Genomic DNA, 20575 nt, shown 5'->3' with positions numbered 1-20575 from the left:
TGCTCACGCTAACGTGGACAGTTCCCCTTCCAGCTTTAGATCCCACGTGGCATCTAACAAAACGAAAAGCACTAAAATCGAGTACCCCAACATTTTCTCTATTCCAAGTTGATCGCTCTATAGAATACCTACAGAATTGAGGGCCTAAATTAAAAAGAAGATTCACATTAAGATCACCGAATTGAGAGCTATAAGGAAGGAGACTGAAGATTAGTTTAGATTGCGAGTAAAGAGAGAAGGAAACAGATTTACTGGGGGTAGATCTATCTGGAGAATGAACTAAGATTGATATGACCTGTCTGGGTAATGAAGTAACCATTTTATGAAGAAAGATGAAAACAACTCTTTATGAAAAAAATGAAGTAACCTTTATGAAGTTAAATGAGCATGAGAAAAGATTCAAGGAAGTTTTTCATACTTCATGAGCACCACTAAACATAAGTGAAGTTTTTCATACTTCCAAGTTCCAACTTCACTCAGATATCATATGAAGGGTTTAAGAGTGGTGCATCTGTCATCTTCCTACATAACCCACATACCAGCACACATGAATTGCCATCCTTTTAGGCAGTTTTCTGCAATCCAAACTTATCCCTTTTCATTGATTAATCCAAAAAACTGAATAGAATTGGTTGAAGTCATCCATTTTCGTGTGGAAAAGAAGGTACACCCATTTATAAAAATATTTTCGTTTCCAAATTTTTCCTGAAAATTCCTGCAATCCAAACAGGCCTAATACAAACAGAAGGATAGTCAAAGAGGGCATCCAGATCTGTAATTCAAGTTCTGTTATCCAACAGGACTTGAATTCAGGATGTTTTTAGCTCGGCTGGGCAGTAATTCCAATAGTAGGCGGCCTAGCCTGTTTCAAACAAAATTACAAGCAAACAGTAAGGCCTTGTGGAGAGTTATATATCTAATCCAGATCTATTAACCAAAGTGGAAAAACTTTTAGCACCACTTGTAGGCAAGTAACAGCCCCTATTTCAGTAAGTAATACCAAATTCAAGTTAATTCTGTAAATTCTGGATGACGTTAGAGATCTGAAATAGAACCAAAGTCCAAAACCTCCAAAAAAAAAACTCAGAATTCAATCAACAGAAAACTAGCAAGTCTAGTACCATAAAGCACTATAGCCCCAGCTTGATGGGCTCCAAGACCTTGCAAAATAGCTGAAAAACTCAGAATTCAATCAACAGAAAACTAGCAAGTCCACTACGATCAAGCACTATAGCCCAGCTTGATGGGCTCCAAGACCCTGCAAAACAGCTGAGCTTCAACCACTTCTCACTTCTTCACATATCCTGCACATAAAAAAGAAAACTGTTAGGTTCATTGGCTAAATCGTGTTAATGATAATGCCGAGAGAGTTGGGATGACATGATAGTATATTCACCTAACATTGAATTTAGTGGATCGAAAAACATCAAGACACACAAACTCATCATTCAACACAACAGAATAGATACAGCAAAAGTCGAAAATTGGGAGAAGAACCCAACACCGTGCTAGTCATTCAAGGTAAATTCATTTCCTTCAAGAATTTTGCTGGTGGGAGTTTCAAATTATCAAAACCCTATAAAGCAATCCCGCCAAGCTGTGTCAGACCCAGAATCTTAGCCATAGAGCAGAGATGATTGATGCCAGCCTTTCTAAACAAATCATTACATCCATATCTCCCCCCTTGGCAACAATTGGATGGGATTCATTCAGGCCCAAGAGTTCAAGAAGGACAAAAAGATATTTCAATTGATTTTTTATTAATCTATGGTGAGTGTTTTCTTCGTAATAAGCTGAGTCATAGTTCATTTTGTCGAGAAAGGTAACATTACATCCATTCCTTCTTCTTTTTTACTTTCATTACTTGAACTGCCCAAGTTGTTCCATCAAAATAATTATTGATATTTTTTCTACAGTACCAGAGCTAGGCAACAGCCATCTGATTTAGATTCTAGATTTTCTTCCATAAAACAATAGAGGAAAGCTTTTTATGGCAATTTCTGACCTCTGCTATAAAGTACAAACTGATGATACACATACGACTCAAGAATTAATAAACCACTCTCGATTCGTCATTAAGAACAAAGAGATGGAAAACAGTATCAATATACTGCACGGGCAATATGAAAACAATTTTCAGAAACACGCGCAATTTTCTAACGCTAATTTCTCAAATCCCCATCTAGGAAAACCCTATTTTTTTCAAATCCCCATTTCACTTTGCTATTAGAACAAAAGAAGTAAAAAAACTAGATCTAGAAGGAGAAAGAAGGATTGGATCTAGAGGTATAGAGGAAAAAAAATAACCATACCTCCACACGAAAAAGAAAAAAAGTGAAATGCCTAAGGATTCTAATTTTGGATGGATGACAGGTACCTTGCCATCAATTCTAGCTGTGTTAGAGAAATAATTTGTCCACCAAACAGGCGACTCAGTAAGCCTATGATACTGTACAAATTGGCAAGAGGCAGACATAAATGTTAAAGGCTCAAAAGTTCAGAAATTAATCCGACTATACAATTCCAATTTGTCTAAAGGTATTTCGGACAACAATTGATCAAACACAAGCCAGATAAGAATATTTGCAAAAGACAGTTGTCTTTGAGGCATCCAGCATGCATATATGATTTTTCTTTTTAATGTCAATCCCAAACTGAAATTTTAGACATTAAACTCCCTTGCTAGTAGTGACACCCTTTCAACTAAATCAAATCCACATGGTCTAGATTCTTAGAGGGAAATGTTTCTGTGCTCTTACATTTCAGAGGAAACTTTCTATGTCAGCAACAATAATAAGCGTGAGCAGAAAACATCAGAGATAACATTTCAGTCTTTTAGTTTCAGAACCTGCTGTCCATCTTCAATTCCACAAAGAACATACAGCATACAAGCATTTCACAAGAAAATGCTTCCAATCCACAAAGTTCAGACGCTTAGAATATGATGCTGAGCAAGGACTTTTTCTGTCTTGCACAGATCATTGAATCGTCCATTCAACAATGACAGGAAACATTACTTACCACTACTTTTTCCACTACCCTCCGAGAGGACTGCCGCGCAACCAAACACTACTTACCACTATTCTTCGAGTGGTAATGCTAGACAAATCAAATGCTTGTCTTCTCCCTTTTGACTTCTTATTCCACTACTCTTTTAGCGACCCCTGCGCAACCAAACATAGCCAAACAGATGGGTCCATTATTTTCAAGTTGATTTACGCTCCAAATTTTGAGAAGCATTACCACTGCTTCTTGGAAGACCCAATGAATACCATATCCCTAGATAGTCTCGATGCATGCCTTTCATCCACCATGCAATGAATGAGTAGCAACGTGCAAATTTTAGCTTATATATATATATATATATATATATATATATATATATATATATATATAGAGAGAGAGAGAGAGAGAGAGAGAGAGAGAGAGAGAGAGAGAGAGAGGAATTCATACGCCATAGAGTAGATAACTTATCTACTCTGTCGGCTTAAAATACAGGCGGGGCACACATTGTTTGGATGATCCAAAGCATTCATTTGATGGGCCCTCACATAGATAGGGTGTGCCCAAAAAATCAGCTCCATAGCATCATCCAAACATCAGCTCCATATCATCCCAACCCTTCGAACTGTGGATGTTAAAAATGGACAGATTTGTGAAGGTTTATACCCATCCATTTTAACCTCCACAAATCGAAGGGTTGGGATGATCCCATGGAGCTGATTTTTTGGGTACACCCTATCTATGTGAGGGCCCATCAAATGAATGATTTAAATCACCCAAACAATGTGGGCCCCGCCTGTATTTTAAGCCGACGGAGTAGATAAGTTATCTACTCTATGGAGTAGGAACACTTTTCACATATCTAATATAATAAAGAGGAATGTGGTACGCTGTGGTTGTGCCACGTGTCACCCCTATCAAAAGTTATTTTCAACCGTTTGTGGTGATGCCAAATGGCACCCCTATAAAAAGTTATTATTTTCAACCGTTTGTGGTGCTGCCACGTGGCACCCCCTATGAAAAGTTATTTTCAACCGTTTTTTGATCCCCTTGAACAATCACGAATTTATTGTGTTTGATGACTGATGAGACGCATTTATTGTGTTTGACGACTTTTACTCTCGGTCATCCGTTCAATGGCGGTGGAAAAGCATATCTTCAAAAGGCGGCAGGAACCAAGGAAAAGTAAGTGATTGAGGAGAGAAATCAAAACAAGAGATCTTCTTAATAAATCTACACGCATTCCAATCACCATTCATTTTTTTTATTTCTTTCCTTTTATTTTCTGATAAACCGCATGCATACATCTCTATCAAGGATTTTTTTTACCTAATAAAGCACCTATTTGTAGAAAGTTTTTAAATACCATTTATTATTAACAGGTCTGCAGCATCAGCCCCCCCTTCCCATTCATTTTCTCTTTCCAAGAATATCAAGGATTCCTCTACGCCATGGTGGTGCCACGTGTCAGCCCATCTCCACCCAGTTTTTTAAAATCGCAACAAAACCTCCTAAACGTTATGACTCTTTATTATCCAACGTTTCTCTTATAAACTCTTTCTAAAACCCTCTAAAATTCCAAACATCGAAAACCCCCAAACGTTGTGACTCTTCATTATCCAATGTTTCTCTTATAAACTCTTTCTAAAACCCCCTCTTAGATATCTTCTCTTTTTAGCAAAGAATTTTATTCTAATAAGCAAGCGACATAACTCTTTCCGAAAATCTCGAGTGCATCTTCGCAAGGTAAATCTATTTTTTTGTGTGTGTGTATCTGTTATTCTTGAACATCTCTATTCATGTTTGTAGGCAAGCTTACATGGGTTTTTATAGTGTAGTTAGGAATTTTCTTTTCATTTCAGATTATGATGGTTACATTAACATAGGGCAAGGTTTGCATACCGATTTGGTGTTGAGATTTTTTTGTTTCACATGGTTATGTTTATTTTAAACCAGTGTGACTCTAATAGTATTTTAAAAAAAAATCGTGGAATATTTGAAATACAAAGCGGCTACAAATGAAACATTTCATGATGAGATTTGACAACCCATTTCTTTTATTTATTTAAATCCTATAATTGGAAGGAGGAATCAGCCAGATTTGCTTATTTTACTTGGTTTCCAAAAATCATGGAATATTTTGAATAACAAAAAAAAATCAGTTATAGATAGCCATGAAATGAAGGGGCTACAAATCTTAAATTTCTAAGGACAATTCCGCCAGATTTACTTATTTTTCCTGGTTGCCAAAAATTTAAGGATTCAGTGGAAATGCGGAATGGTAAAAGACAGTTCTACATATATATCACTGAAAACATGGAATTAGAAAAATTATGCCCCACCTCTTCTATACCCGTTTCCTCCTCTCATAGGATTCTTAAAAAAAAAACATTCCAAAGGTTACGTTTCCTCCTCTCATTGGATTCTAAAAAAAAAAAAAAGCATTCCAAAGGTTACGTACACAAAGCTTCCCACACGCTTTCCTCTTTATTTTAGACTCTTACTAGTGCTAAAAAATAGCTAAATAATCATGAGTTTTCCTTAAAATCAGCAGTTTTCCTCTTTCTCATAATTCCTTCTACTTAAAATACGTCTCCAGATATTTGATGTCTCTTATCACTGAAGACCCAAATTATAGAGAGGTAAAGATAATAAGGGCATTTTATCTCAAATCTAATGAGATGTGAGCAATTTACAAAGCAAAAGATTCCAAAAGGTATTAAGTTGGGCAAACTCCAAAAGTCTCTTTAATATCTGTTTGTTTTTTACTTTGCCTTAATTTAATATCTGTTTGTTTTTTGTTCTGTCTAATTTGATTCATAGGAGATGTCAACGATTATGTAAAGGTTTTACGAGAAAAAGGTGAATGATCCTTTCTACTATTCACATGCGGTGAGTCTTGCTTTTTGTTTTTTCTCCCACCGGAGCCATTGTATCTCACCATTGTTGCATCAGGACACGGTATCTATGTGCATTGGTATCAAAATTGTTCTTTAGTTCTTCCTCTCTGCTTTTGCTTTTGGAATGTTGAACTACCATGATGTAAACCTTATGATATGATGATAATATAGATAGCCATGGTAATATATGATGATATATGATGTAAACCTTATGATATGATGATAATATATATGATAAATAATCTATATGATGCAATATAGATGGCTGCGCCACGTGGCATCCGTTTGTTTTATTTAGTAAATACAAAATCAAAACATTACTATTTATCCCCTAGAGTATTTAGGCAAAAAATCTGGTGGACATCCACAAAAGCCAAAAATTTCTCCTCCATATGGAGGAAACGAATTTGGTTTCAAAAAGAAAAAATTTTAGAGAAAAATTAGGGAATGGCTTTCCCTTTGGCCTTATCTCTATTTTAGAATAAATCATATGGAATTGTTTAAAGCCGTTAGATCATTTGCTCTTATTTAAGAGGCAAGTGATATTAATCTCAAATAAGGCAATAACATTTTGGTTGTGTGGATGATTAGTATTACAAAATCCTTGCTCTCATATATATGCTGGACGTCCATATCTCCAAGAATTCTAAGTGAAATGGGAATATTTCCAAATTCTATAAATAGCAACAAAATCTCCCATGTTTATCATAAAAAAAATATTCATCCCTCTCTCCCCTCAAGCCTCCTCCTTTCTCTTGCTTAATTCGGTTATACTTAATTTCTCATGTGCTTTCATTTTTGTCATGTTACTGTTCATGATGTTCTCATAATTCTCATGTTCTAATTCATTTTTCATATTACTGTTCATGCTAGGATATATATTCTCATACTATGTTCTCAAGAACTATATTGGAAAGAACTGTATTTGGGAAAATTGCTTTTTCTCTCAAGAAATTCGGCAACTTTCTTTGTATCAAAAGAAAAGAGAAAACGGCAATGGCTCCACAAATTCTAAAAAAAAAAAAGATTTCGATCTTTCTCTTTTTTTCCACCTATTTCTCCTGACATAAAAGGTATTATAAACTATATTTCTTCTTCATGCTTTAGATCTTTTGATGCAAGAGCCATAATAATCAATGGAGTGAGAAGAGTTCTCAGAAGTACTCCAGAGGTATAGTTTTTTTTTTAGGATTTGATCTCCTTTGATTCTAATGTTTTTTATTTGTTGGATTATTTAAATTAATCCCATCTCAGTATTAATTGCTTGATTAAGAGCCTATTATCTTAAGTCTTTTATCTACTTAATTGATTCTTCGTTTAACCCTAAATAGAGTTTTAATTGCTTGCTTAAGAGCCTATTATCTTAAGTCTTTTATCTACTTAATTGATCCAATATAATTTTTTACTTGGCATTGAATTTTATGTACTAAGCATAATGGTTGTTTATTTTGTCATGTTTATTGATTTATGCCTTTTATAAACCCTTAGTCCATGTTTGGTGACCATGACTATTAGATTATTTGATGGTTTCAATAAAGTTTGGTTTAAACTTAGATTAAAATCCGTATTGAATTGTCTTCACAGATTTTCTTCAATTGCTGGTGGCAGGTTTTTTCAGGATCAATAAAGGGGATGATAAGGAATAATACGTTATAGAGATGATTGTGGGGAGGACTTCAGAGAAGAGTATGATTAGGGTAAAGTTTCTAGCCCAATTGATGTTTCTCTTCTTTGTAATCTGAGTTAATTTAATTATATTGGTGAAAACAAATCCTATAAATCAAGGGATTACATTCTGGCAATTAACTTGCTTTCTTAAATTTCTTCATCTAAACCACAATTCTTATTATGTGTTCATCCATATGTCTTCATCAAGGGATTACATGCTGGCATTTTCTGAGAGCTTGCTTTCAATCGTTTAGCTGGGTTTAGTTTACTGAATTGGAAGGAACAACTAAAGATTCCACAGAGAGATACATGTTTCAATACAAGGGTTGATGAATGTTTAGTGGGTTTTTTAAGGAAAGGTGAGACCCCAGTTGGATGATCAGGATCAAATATGATTCTAGACCTTTGACCAAGCATGATGAAAATTCGTAATTTAAGATATCTTCAACTGTGAGAAAAATACATTATAAAGCATTTGAGCATTCTAGGTTCCCAAATTGAATTATATTTCTTCAATAACCCTTCTTTGGAAAACGAGTGCTACTGTTTTTAGTGAAATTTCTATTTTATTTCTTGCTCTTTTTGGAAATTGATGACTTTGTTGTTGGATCATTTAACTATTAATTTATGGTATTTTGTATTACCACCGCTTCTCTCTAAATTTAATTTACGCGGGCCTTTTTTTTTCTTTTTGAACTTCTTATGAGTGTTTGTTCTTTTTTTTTTTTTAAACAAATAAGTTATAAAGCTTTCTTTTTTGGGCCGCCCCGTGCATCGCACCGGACTGCAACTAGTATCTATTATGTTCAAGATGATGACTTTGTAACCATTTACTGCTGAGGTGGACAATCTCCCGTACCGCCATCTCATCGACCAATCCTACGTGGCATCACAAAATCGAGAGGGTCACCAAGAATTTCAAAGGTCACGACTCCCCCCTTAAACCCTATTTCAAGTTTGCGCAGAAAATGGATCGGACCCTATAAATCCTCCTGTAACGTCCTTCTAAAATCGCACGGGTCTTTTCCCCTTCCCAAGAAAACCGAATTATCTAACAAGATTTTCTACCCATAAACCTTCCAAAACCCTAACGCATATTCATTGCCTCTTCCGGATGGGAATTGATTTCTGCCCGTCTGTTCCTCTTCCTCACCTCTATTTCTTCCCGTTCTATTGCCCAATCCAGGTAAAGCACAGGCATTCTCATTCTCCGGCCACCATGGTAGTTCGACCTATGACATTATCCCTCTCTTCTCATTCTCTGGGGATCTACGGCCCGCGTCAAATCTCGATGTCAGACTTCCGTACTCGGCACCTTCCCGCACGGATGTAAGAATCAATTGATGGCCTGATTTTCGTCTGAAATGGGTCAAACATAGGGATTAGTGGATGATCCTGGAACCGGCGAGAGATATGGTGGCTTTTAGAATCATGAGATTTCCAGGCAAGAATAAGATAACACAATCCTCTCTCTCTCTCTCTCTCTCTCTCTCTCTCTCTCTCTCTCTCTCCTCTGGATTTTTTTCTTAAAATTGTTGTGAAATATTGTAGGTGGCCGTATTTTTTTTGGCCTTTTCTTCAAACCGTTGGATCTATTTTGCAGTTTGAATTGTTTGAAATGTCATTTCTTTGAGTTCCATGATGAATGGGTTTGCATCTCTTTAATAGGTTAGATTTCTTTACTTCTCCCCTTCTTTCATTGGGATTGTATTATCAAACAACACAGGCTCATATTTCATTAACCTATGACTCTTTATATTCTAGGTCAGAGTATTCGCATGTGTTTCCTTCACGGGGCTCGGTCTCTGGCTCAATTGTGGAGGGTCGCAGGTTTGGGCCTAGTTTACTAATAAAAAGAATGAATTTCCTTCACCATTAGTATTTATTTGATATCAACACCCTTTTATGGAACCAATCATTTATAGGGGGCTTGAATTTGTTTTTATTATTTGCTCTATTTTCTTTGGTGTTCCAGATACTTTTTCTATATAGTTAATGATCTTTTGCAACATTTTTTCCTATGTGTTTCATATTTTCTTTCATTAACCACCCCTTGATAGTGGTTTTATAATGCAGATGTCCGACAATTTTTTAAGCCACCAGTTTTACTGTGTTTGTTTTAGTTCTAAGTTAAATTCCTTCCCATTTTTTTGTATCTAAATTAATTTTCACTTCACCCTGTGCATCACACGGGTTGTCCACTAGTTTATATACATATGAGAAAAGTGTAGCTACACACACGTGTAGCTAACTTCGCTACAGCGTCGCCTAAAAATACAGTGGGCCCCACATTGTTTCGGTGATGCAAACCATTCATTTGATGGGCCCTCACATAGATAGGGTGTGTCCAAAAAATCAGCTCCATAGGATCATCCCAACCTACGATTTGTGGAGGCAAAAATGGACGTGTAAAAACCTTCACAAATCTGTCCATTTTTGCCTCCACAGTTTGAAGGGTTGGGAACATCCAATGGAGCTGATTTTTTGGGCACACCGTATCTATGTGAGGGCCTATCAAATGAATGGCTTCGATCACCCAAACAATGTGGGCCCACTGTATTTTAAGGCATCGGTGTAGCTAAGTTAGCTACACGTATGTGTGTGTGTGTATGAGTAAAGGGTTCATTCGCTCAAGTGCAGGAAACAAGGGTGGGGCCACATTGTTGGGGTGATCCTAAGCATTCATTTGAAAGGCGTCATCATGGATGAGGTGTGTACCAAAAATCATCTTCATTGGATCATCATAGGGTGTCCATTTGTGGGGGTGAAAATGGACAGATACTGTTTGTCCACTAATCTGCCCATTTTTTCACCCGACAAATGGACACCCTAAGATGATCCAATGGAGCTGATTTTTTGTGGACACCCTCTCCATGAAAGGGCCCATCAAATGAATGCTTTGGATCCCCCCAACAGTGTGGGCCCACCCTTGTTTTTGCAAACGTGTGCATGTAACTTACCTGCACACGTTTGCAAGAACCCTTTCTTATATATATATATATATATATATATATATATATATATGAGGAAAATGATTGTGAGCTTGAAGCTCATATAGCTTATATGAGCTTGAGGGCCCAAACACATGGGTCCCACATTTTTTGTGGTGATCCAAACCATTCATTTACAAGACCCCATCATAGATAGGGTGTGTACAAAAAATCAGTTCCATTGGATCATCCTAACCCCTCCAAAAACGGAGGGAAAAAATGGGCAGATTTATGGCAAACAATGTCTGTCCATTTTGCCCTCCACTTTTGGATGGGTTAGGATGATCCTATGGAGCTGATTTTTTGTACACATCCTATCTATGTAAGGGCCTTTCAAATGAATGCTTTGGATCATCCTAACAATGTGGGGCCACATGTGTTTGGGCCTCAAGCTCATATAAGTTATATGAGCTTCAAGCTCACAATCATATTCCTCTATATATATATATATATATATATATATATATATATATATATATATATATATATATATATATATAACGTTTTCTGCGCGATACCTCAGATAAGTTATCTAAGCAAGAGCTCAAAAAAACATATGGGCCCACATTGTTTGGATGGTCCAAAGCATTCATTTGGATAGTCCAAAGATAGATAGAGTGTGCACAAAAAATCTGCTCCACAGGATTATCCTAACCCTTCGATTTGTGGAGGTTAAAATGGATGGGTATAAACCTCCACAAATCTGTCCATTTTTAACCTCCAAAAATCGAAGGGTTAGGATGATCCTATGGAGCTGATTTTTTGGGCACACCCTATTTATGTAAGGCCTATCAAATGAATGCTTTGGATCATCCAAACAATGTGGGCCCACATGATTTTTTGAGCTCTTGCTCAGATATCTTATTTGAGGTATCGCGCAGAAAACGTTTCCCCATATATATATATATATATATATATATATATATATATATATATATATATATATATATATATATATATATATGAGAGAACATTTCCTACACACTTGTGTAGGTAAGTTACCTACACACTAGCTTAAAATACAGTGGGGGCCCACATTGTTTGGGTGATCCAAACAATTCAATTGAATGGTCCTCACATAGATAGGGTGTCCACAAAAAATCAGATCCATAGGATCATCCTAACCATTCAAACTATGGAGGCAAAAAATGGACTAATTTGTGAAGGTTTATACACGTCCATTTTACCTTCACAAATCGTAGGGTTGGGATGATCCTATGGATCTGATTTTTTGTGGACACCCTATCTATGTGAGGACCATTCAAATGAATTGTTTGGATCACCCAAACAATGTGGGCCCCCACTGTATTTTAAGCTAGTTTGTAGGTAACTTACCTACACAAGTGTCTAGGAAATGTTCTCTCTCTCTCTCTCTCTCTCTCTCTCTCTCTGTATATATATATATATATATATATATATATATATATATATATATATATATATATATATAGGGAAAAAGGTTTCTGAGGTATCGCTCAACGTGAGCAGCCCTCTAGATACCCCATTTCCCATAGTTGGTTGAGTCATCCAACCCATTGGTTATGTAGGTTATAGGTAGGATTAGGGTTAGGGTTATGGGTTATGGTTATGGTTATGATTAGTGGAGGTTTTCAAATGGATGGCTGCAAATTAAACTCCTATAAATCGAATGGTTAGGATTATGGTATGGAGGTGGTTTCTTAGGGACACCCTATCTATGTGAGGTCCTATAGGTTATGGTTATGATTAGTGGAGGTTTTCAAATGGATGGCTGCAAATTAAACTCCTATAAATCGAATGGTTAGGATTATGGTATGGAGTGGTGTTTTATAGAGGGTGGTTTGCTCACGGTGAGCGATACCTCAGGTGGTGTTTTATATATATGAGAAAACGGTTTCTACACACAAATGAATGCTTTGGATCACCCAAACAATGTGGGCCCCCACTGTATTTTAAGCTACTATGTAGATAACTTATTTACACTTGTGTGTAGAAACCGTTTTCTCATACATATATTTATATATATGGGATTTGCTAGCGTCCACCGCAGAAGGCATTTCGCGGATGGTCTGCTGCATATGACAGCAGCCACCACGTTATTGAAGACAAAATCTGCTGAAAAGTGAGCCTGTGCGGCTGCTGTCAGATGCAACAGACCATCCACGAAATGCCTTCTGCGATGGACGCTATATATATATATGAGAAAACAGTTCCTACGCTTGAACGCAATAGCTTATCTGCGCTCGAGTGCAGAAAACAAGGGTGAGCCCACATTTTTTGGGTGATCCTAAGCATTCACTTGAAATGCCCAATCATGGATGGGGAGTGTACCAAAAATCAGCTCCATTGGATCATCTTAGGGTGTACATTTGTGGGGGGGAATGGAAAGATACTGTTTTTCCACAAATCTGCCCATTGTTTCACCCCACAAATGGAAGGGTTAGGATGATCCAATGGAGTTGATTTTTGGTACACACCCCCCATCCATGATGGGGCCTTTCAAATGAATGCTTAGGATCACTTGCTGTCGAGCGCAAGAACAGTTTTCTATATATATATGAGAGAGAAGTGTCCCTACACGATCGTGTAGATAAGTTATATATGAGAGAAGTGTTCCTGAGCTCTAGCTCAAATAAGCTAGAGCTCAAAAACACATGGCCCCACATTTTTTGGGTGATCCAAAGCATTCATTTCGAAGGCCCTTCCATGGATAGGGTGTGTACCAAAAATCAGCCCTATAGGATCATCCTAACCCTGCCATTTGTGGAGGGGAAAATGGGCAGAAACATGGACACAGTGTCTATCCATTTTCCCCTCCACATTTGATTGGGTTAGGATGATCCTATCGATCTGATTTTTAATACACACCCTATCCATGGAAGGGCCTTCCAAATGAATGCTTTGGATGCCCAAAAAAATGTGGGACCACATGTGTTTTTGAGCTAGAGCTCAGATAAGCTTATCTGACCTCTAGCTCAGGAACACTTTCCTTTTCCTATATATATATATAGGAAAAGGTTTTTGAGCTCGAGCGCAGCCTGAGCTAGAGCTCAGAAACCAAATCTCCTATAGTTGTTTGAGTTATCCAACCGATTCATTCTATAGGTTATAGTTAGTATTATGGTTATGGTTAGGATTATGGGTTATGATTTGTTGAGGTTTAAAATGGATGGCTAGAAATTAGGCTCCTATAGATCGAATGGTTAGGATTATGGTATGGAGATGGTTTGTTAGGAGCACCCTATCTATGTGATGTCCTATAGAATGAATGGGTTGGATGAGTGAAACAACTATGAGATGGTGTATTATGAGCTCTAGCTCAGCCTGAGCTAGAGCTTAGAAACCTCGCCCTCACACACACACACACACACACACACACACACACACACACACATATGAGGAAAGTGTTCCTGAGCTAGAGCTCAGATAAGCTTATCTGAGCTTTAGCTCAAAAACACATGTGGCCCCATATTTTTTAGGTCATCCAAAGCATTCATTTGGAAGCCGATATCATCGATAGGGTGTCCACAAAAAATTAGGTCCATAGGATCATCCTAACCCTTCCATTTGTGGAGGGGAAAATGGGCAGATTTGTGGAGAAACAATGTCTGTCAACTTTTCTCTCCACAAATGGAAGGGTTAGGATGACCCTATGGACCTAATTTTTGGTACACACCCTATCCAAGATAGGGCCTTTTAAATGAATGCTTTGGATCCCCCCAAAAACATGGGCCCACATGAGTTTTTGACGCTCGAGCTCAGATAAGCTATCTAAGCTTGAGCTCAGAAACACTATTCTCTCTCTCTCTCTCTCTCTCTCTCTCTATATATATATATATATATATATATATATATATATAAATTACTTTGTTAAGGAACTATTTTATCCTAACTTTGCTACCAAACCAAAAGCCTATATTCCTATGATTTGTGGACACGGACATCTGTGTCGTGTGTCGACACAGACAAGGAGTATCGGACACGGCAAACCCCAAACTTTAGAAATGGGGACACGGCTAAAATAGAAAGTATATGTGATTATGATTTGTGGATATGGATTTGTGTGTCCAGTTTCAACATGAAAACGAGTTGTCTAAATAAGGTAAACACAATATTCAATAAAAAAACAGAATGCCACACTTGACACGGTACAAAAACATGTCTACATACCCACATTAAGTCTAACACTTCCAGCAATACAAGTAAAAGTGTCCAAACACGTGTGGACACGTGTGTCGTGCCGGACACATGTGGACATGTGTCGGACACGGCAGGACACGTGAGTCGGCAATAAATTCTAAGTGTAGGCCAAATCATAGCTATATTTCAAGGGGAATGGGATTCTTCCACACTCTTAATGCACGAGTGATGAAATTGTCCTTCCCATGAGAGACCTGATAAAGAAAAAAACTTTACCGGGATTCAACCACTAGTTCCACCACCTGAAGCCAATTATTGTTGGACTCAAAACATTTGGGAGATTGAGTGTTACCATGGATTTCTTCGACAAGTAGCACTTCATTGACTTCAAGGTGTATATGAATAAAAGTATGTCATTTGAATCCATTAGTGTTGGCAATATCTATTAGATTCCTGTGAGCTAAAGTTAATTTTTAAAAGGGATTTGCTAGGGACATCGTAGAAGGCATTTTGCGTCTGGGTTGTTGCATGAGAGAGCAGCCACCTCATCTATTATATTAAAGATGATGACTTTGTAACTGTTGCACACCTAAGTGGACAGTCCCCACTTCCACCATGGCAATAAATCCTACATGGCACCTCCTCCCCTTCCAACCTCTAAATCCCATGTCCCTTAAATTTCTGAATGTCACGTCTCCTCTAAATCCTACACGTGGCCTAAGTTACAAAGGTCACGAGCTGTCAGTATTGGTAACACCCCCATCGAAATTGTATATAACCCTGCCAATTATTGCAGAATTCTTTACACATTTTTTGATTCAAGATCTGGAATGGAATTTCCTATCTCTTTTCTATTCTAGGTGGAACAATAAATGACGTGTCATATATCAAGGGCTGAGATTATCCGATTGATTTGGCCGGACTTAACTCTCCACCCACAAATCTTACCAACCCGCGTGGGCTTCATTACTTTGTTGTAGGAACTAATAAATGAGGCATCATAGATCAAGGGCTGAGATTATCCAATTGATTTGGCCAGACTTAACTTTCCACCCAAAAATCTGACCAACTCGCGTGGGCTTCATTACTATTAAAGTTGATGCTTCTTCTCTCTCCGAGCTCTTGCTCTGCACTGTACACAGACACCTGCTTCGTTCTTGGGATTTTCTTCTTTTCCAAAAGAGAGGAGAGGAGAAGAAGGTATGGCACAAATGTTTGTATCCCCTCTTCTTGATGCCCTGTTTGGCAATCTTACGGCATCGGCAATTCAAGAAATGAAATCAATATGGGGTATTGAGGAGGAGGTGGAAAAGTTAGAGAGGACAGTAAAAAAAACTCAATACGTGCTTGAAGATGCTGAGGAAAAGCAAAAGCAAATCCACTCTAAGTCTGTGCAAGATTGGCTTCGTGAACTCAAGCATATCGCTTACGAGGCCGATGACATATTAGACGATGTTGCTACGGAAGCTATACTATCTACGTTGATGGACCACGTTGAAACAAGCAAAAGAAATGAGGTGCGGAAATTCTTCTGCTCTTGTTTCAGTTCCAAGAACCCTGTTTTATATCAAAGGGACAATGCACATAAGATCAGTGATATTAGAGGGAGGTTAGATGTCATTGCAAAGGAAAGATATGACCTCCATCTTGAAAAAAGAGGCGTAGAGAGGTTTCCCCAAATCCAGGAGCGAGGAGAAACAAGCTCTTTGGTAAACGAATCTGATGCTATTGGTAGACAAGTCGATTTGTGGCATGGATGGAGGGACGTGTGTTATGATGTAGAAATGAGGGCTCCTATTGTACAGGTTTGTGAACCGCCGGCTCCCGGATTCCTAAAGCTCAATTTCGATGGTTCAAGTATTGGAAACCCAGGCCCCGCTAGCATAGGAGGAGTACTAGGAGATGATGGGGGACGTGAAATGGTCTTATGCAGGCTCCACATTGGTGTGGCAGACTCGAGTGAGGCAGAGACGCGAGCGGTATATCAAGGCATCAAGTTTTTAGTGGGAGAAGATCTAAAGAGAGTGGTCATAGAAGGGGATTCCCTTAATGTTATACGCTGGTTACGCGGATCCCATATTTTCCCGTGGAGATTTGCAGATATATTTGTGGAGATTAGGGATATAGTGGGTAGCTCGAGTATTTCCTTCCGCCACATTAGGAGGACGACTAATTGGGAGGCGGATAGACTAGCCAGGGAGGGTGTTCGTTTGTTGGTTATTGAGCAATATGATTTTATCCCGCGTTGAGTTTTGAGTGCTCGGCTCCTATCTTTCTCTATTTCCTTCTCTCTTTGTAATTTTCTTTTGTCATGTACTACTTTGACCATCTCGGTCTCTTATATCAATAAAATTTTGACCATTCAAAAAATTACATTTAGGAACTTTTAGGGTTAGGGTTATAATTCAAAAAGGACTTTTGCGATGGGAAAAAGGGAAAGGGATTGGGCAAAAATTATTAGGAGGTCTATTAAGGGGGCGGCTAGGGTTGGAGGAGGGATGAAGGGGGCGGCTAGGGTAAAATGAAGAAAAACTCGAAAGAGAAAGGTTTTGTCTAGGTTTAGGGTTGAGGTAGGGGGCACAAAGGATTAGGGTAATGGTTAGGGTTGTGTGGTGGAGGAAGATTAGGGAGATAAGGGTAGTATTAGGATTTATTGGAAAACCCAGGATTAGGGTTGAGAGATCGAAAAGAGAAACACTACAAGATATGGTACCTTAAGGAGGGACGATCACTTCAACCTTTAGCTCTGATACCATTTCAGATTCATGTATGTTGATGATGAGATAGAAGAGAGAAGAGAAGAAAGATGGGAGAAGAGAAAAGGATGGAGAAGAGCGTGAGAGAGAGTTACTGTTCTCTCCCACACGATTTTCCTATTTATATGATGTATACATCACAAATGGCGAAAATACCCTTAAGAGTTACATATGTCCAACAGAGATGTTCACTGAAAGAATGTTCTGATCCAACTACTGTACACTGAGGATCAAAGGAGCTAGGCTAAATCAATATCTTGTAAAGGCGTCACTGATCTATGTATCATCAAACAAGTGCAAGGCTACCTTTCCAACGTCCAAAATGGAAGAGGCGAGCAACAAACTCTCTGAGTGAAACTCTTGCTTCTGAAATTGCTTTATTCATCCAGCTCGATGAAATATAGGTGGTAATATAGAAGTATTATCCCATGATGCTCATATTGATCATAGAGGTTTGTTGTTTGAAATAGTATCTGGTTCTGTTGCTCTAAAGTTTCTTTAATTTTGGATGGATGACAGGCCTTGCCATCAGTGTCAGAAATAATTTGTCCACCAAGCCGGCGACTGAGTAAGCCTATGATACTGTATAAATTGTGTCAAGAGGCACACATAAATGTTAAAGGCCCAAAAGTTCAGAAATCAATCCGACTACACAATTCCAATTTGTCCATAGGTATTTAGGCCAACAATCGATCAAACACAAACCGGAAAAGAATATTTGCAAAAGATAGTTGTCTTTGAGGCATGCAGCATGCATATAGGATTTTTCTTTGACAATGTCAATTCCAAACTGAAATTCTAGACATCAAACTCCCTTGCTAGTAGTGACACCCTTTCAACTAAATCAAATCCACATGGTCTAGATTCTTAGAGGTAATAGTTTCAGTCTTAAATTTCAGAAGAAACTTTCTGTGTCAAAAACAATAATAAGCGCGAGCAGAAAACATACAGAGATAACATTTAAGTTTTTTAGTTTCAGAACCTGCTGTCCGTCTTCAATTCCACAAAGAACATACAGCATACCAGCATTTCATAAGAAAATGTTTCCAATCCACAAAGTTCAGACGCTTAACTTATCTGTGTACAGAGATTGTTTGTGTTCTTGCAATTAGCAACCAGGCAACTGAGGTAGGATTTCTTTGAGCGCCCGCCCCCCCCCCCCCCCCCCCCCCATGGAGTGGTGCATTTGCATACACAAATTCCTATTTCCCCTAAAACTCATCTATCAAACCAAATCAGCTGGCACTCTTCAAGTTGAGGATTTTGACTTTGATGTAGCAAACATGGGCCAGTAGGAATTTGACACAGGATTATGTGCCAAACTTGGTTAAGATGATGATTGTGACTGGTCTAGCTTGGTGAATTGGACCTCATTAATGCCTTTCTTTGATCTGTGCTTCAAAGCATGTAATTCTTAAGGGTGTAGTTCATCATGTTTTATGATGTCCAAGTTTAGAAGGAGTGCACTATAATATATAGCTTCAAGGACAGCCCATTCTTAAATGCTAGTTTCCTTGCCAAGTCGACTTGATTAGGGCAAGATTGGGGTTAAGAGATTTAATTAGTTATCTAAAACTTAGAAAAGAGAGTTGATAGAGCTAAGTTGGAGACTAGGTTCCAATTCAATACAGAGGTTGAGATTAAGTTACCTGATGAATGAATGTCCCCTGGAGCAGAATCAGGGGGAGCCGGGCAGCGGATCAACTCCATCCATGTCGACTACAGCGGAGTCTGAATCGGCCGAGGAGTGCTGCGAGTCATGTGTACTGCCCGAATCGGGAGAGTCGCCAAGGGCTGCCGGCGCTGCAGATAAAATCAAAATAAAATTCTAAACAAAATTAAAGCAAATCCAATTACCACACCTAGCAGAAGTGTAAAGAAGAATGTTAAATAATCAAAATTAAATTAAAACAGCAAATCCAATTACCACACCTAGGAAAAGTTTAAAGGATCCGCGGTTGCATTCATGTCAAATGCGCCTACGCATCTCCCTATCAACCTCACGAGTTAGAATAAAAAGTATATGGAGAACCAATTCAAAGTAAATTGGTGCGTAGCGATCGTGGCGGATCATATAGCGCCGGTAGCCGCGCACAGTGTTGAAATCCGTAACATGGATATCGGAGTCTTCCTGTCGTTCTGCCAGAGTTATGGCTTCAATCTTCGCGTCGAGTTCAGCTGCGGTGAGAGGCCGATGGAGGAACTGACTGCCAGGGCGGCGGCGCACACCAACAAGGCCAAGGCCACAGCCACGGATGGTTAAAGGACGAAATGGCATGATTCCACGACCATGAGCTCTCCCGCCCCGACCACCATCACGGAGACGGCGACAGAGGCCTCCGCCATCACCTTCACGGCGACCTCCGCGAACATCAGAAGCACGGCCAGACATCTTGAATTCTAGGGTTTTGTTTTTCCTCCCTTATTTGTTTTTGGAGGATCCTTTAATCATGGACTTACACAGTAAAGAATCTCCTAAATCCCGAGAGGAAAAACAAAACCCTAGAATTCAAGATGTCGGGGCTGTGCTCTGCTGATGTTCGCGGAGGTCACCGTGAAGGTGATGGCGGAGGTCGCCGTCGCCGTCGCCGTGATGGTGGTCGGGGCGGGAGAGCTCATGGTCGGAATCATGCCATTTCGTCCTTAAACCATCCGTCTGGCAGTCACTTCCTCCATCGGCCTCTGACCGCAGCTGAAGTCGACCTCCTATTTTTTTTGCATAATAAGGGAGGAAAAACAGAGGATCCTCCAAAAAAAAAAAGAGACTGTGTTATTGGAGGATCCAAACCGTCCATGTGATGTGATGGGCCATTATAAGTTTGGCACCCTTTACCTGTAGGGATTTAGGAGATTTTATACGGCCAATAATAAATTCGCACCGCTGTAGGATAATTCGCACCTCTATAACGTTAAAATCTGCCCCATACCCTCATTTTTAAAAGGCATTGCCCTTTTATCCGGTGTAAGTCCATTATTTTTCAAAAACTTACTTATATGTATATATATGTCAATAGGTTGTGCCCAAAAAATCATTTCCATATCCAGTTCATCTATAGATTAGAGGGATGGGATCGTCCTATACAAATGATTTTTTTGGGCACAACCTATTTATGTTACCGCCCATCATATGGACCGTTTG

General features: G+C 38.6%; 1 long non-coding RNA gene across 1 annotated transcript; it reads right to left on the bottom strand.

Annotated features, from left to right (window-relative positions):
• Nucleotides 1-949: 949 nt before the first annotated feature.
• Nucleotides 950-19755, bottom strand: LOC143883396 (uncharacterized). Its single transcript, XR_013252374.1, has 3 exons — nt 19369-19755; nt 19086-19239; nt 950-1304 (listed from the first exon to the last, which is right to left on the bottom strand). It is a non-coding gene; the product is annotated as an uncharacterized LOC143883396 (long non-coding RNA).
• Between the last annotated feature and the right edge of the window lie 820 nt (nt 19756-20575).

This window comes from Tasmannia lanceolata, unplaced genomic scaffold (assembly GCF_043159265.1).
Source record: "Tasmannia lanceolata isolate RefF3 unplaced genomic scaffold, GAP_Taslan_0.1 ptg000008l, whole genome shotgun sequence".
Classification (NCBI taxonomy): domain Eukaryota; kingdom Viridiplantae; phylum Streptophyta; class Magnoliopsida; order Canellales; family Winteraceae; genus Tasmannia; species Tasmannia lanceolata.
Note: the sequence above shows the minus strand (reverse complement) of the source record. Positions and strands in the feature narration are given on the sequence as shown.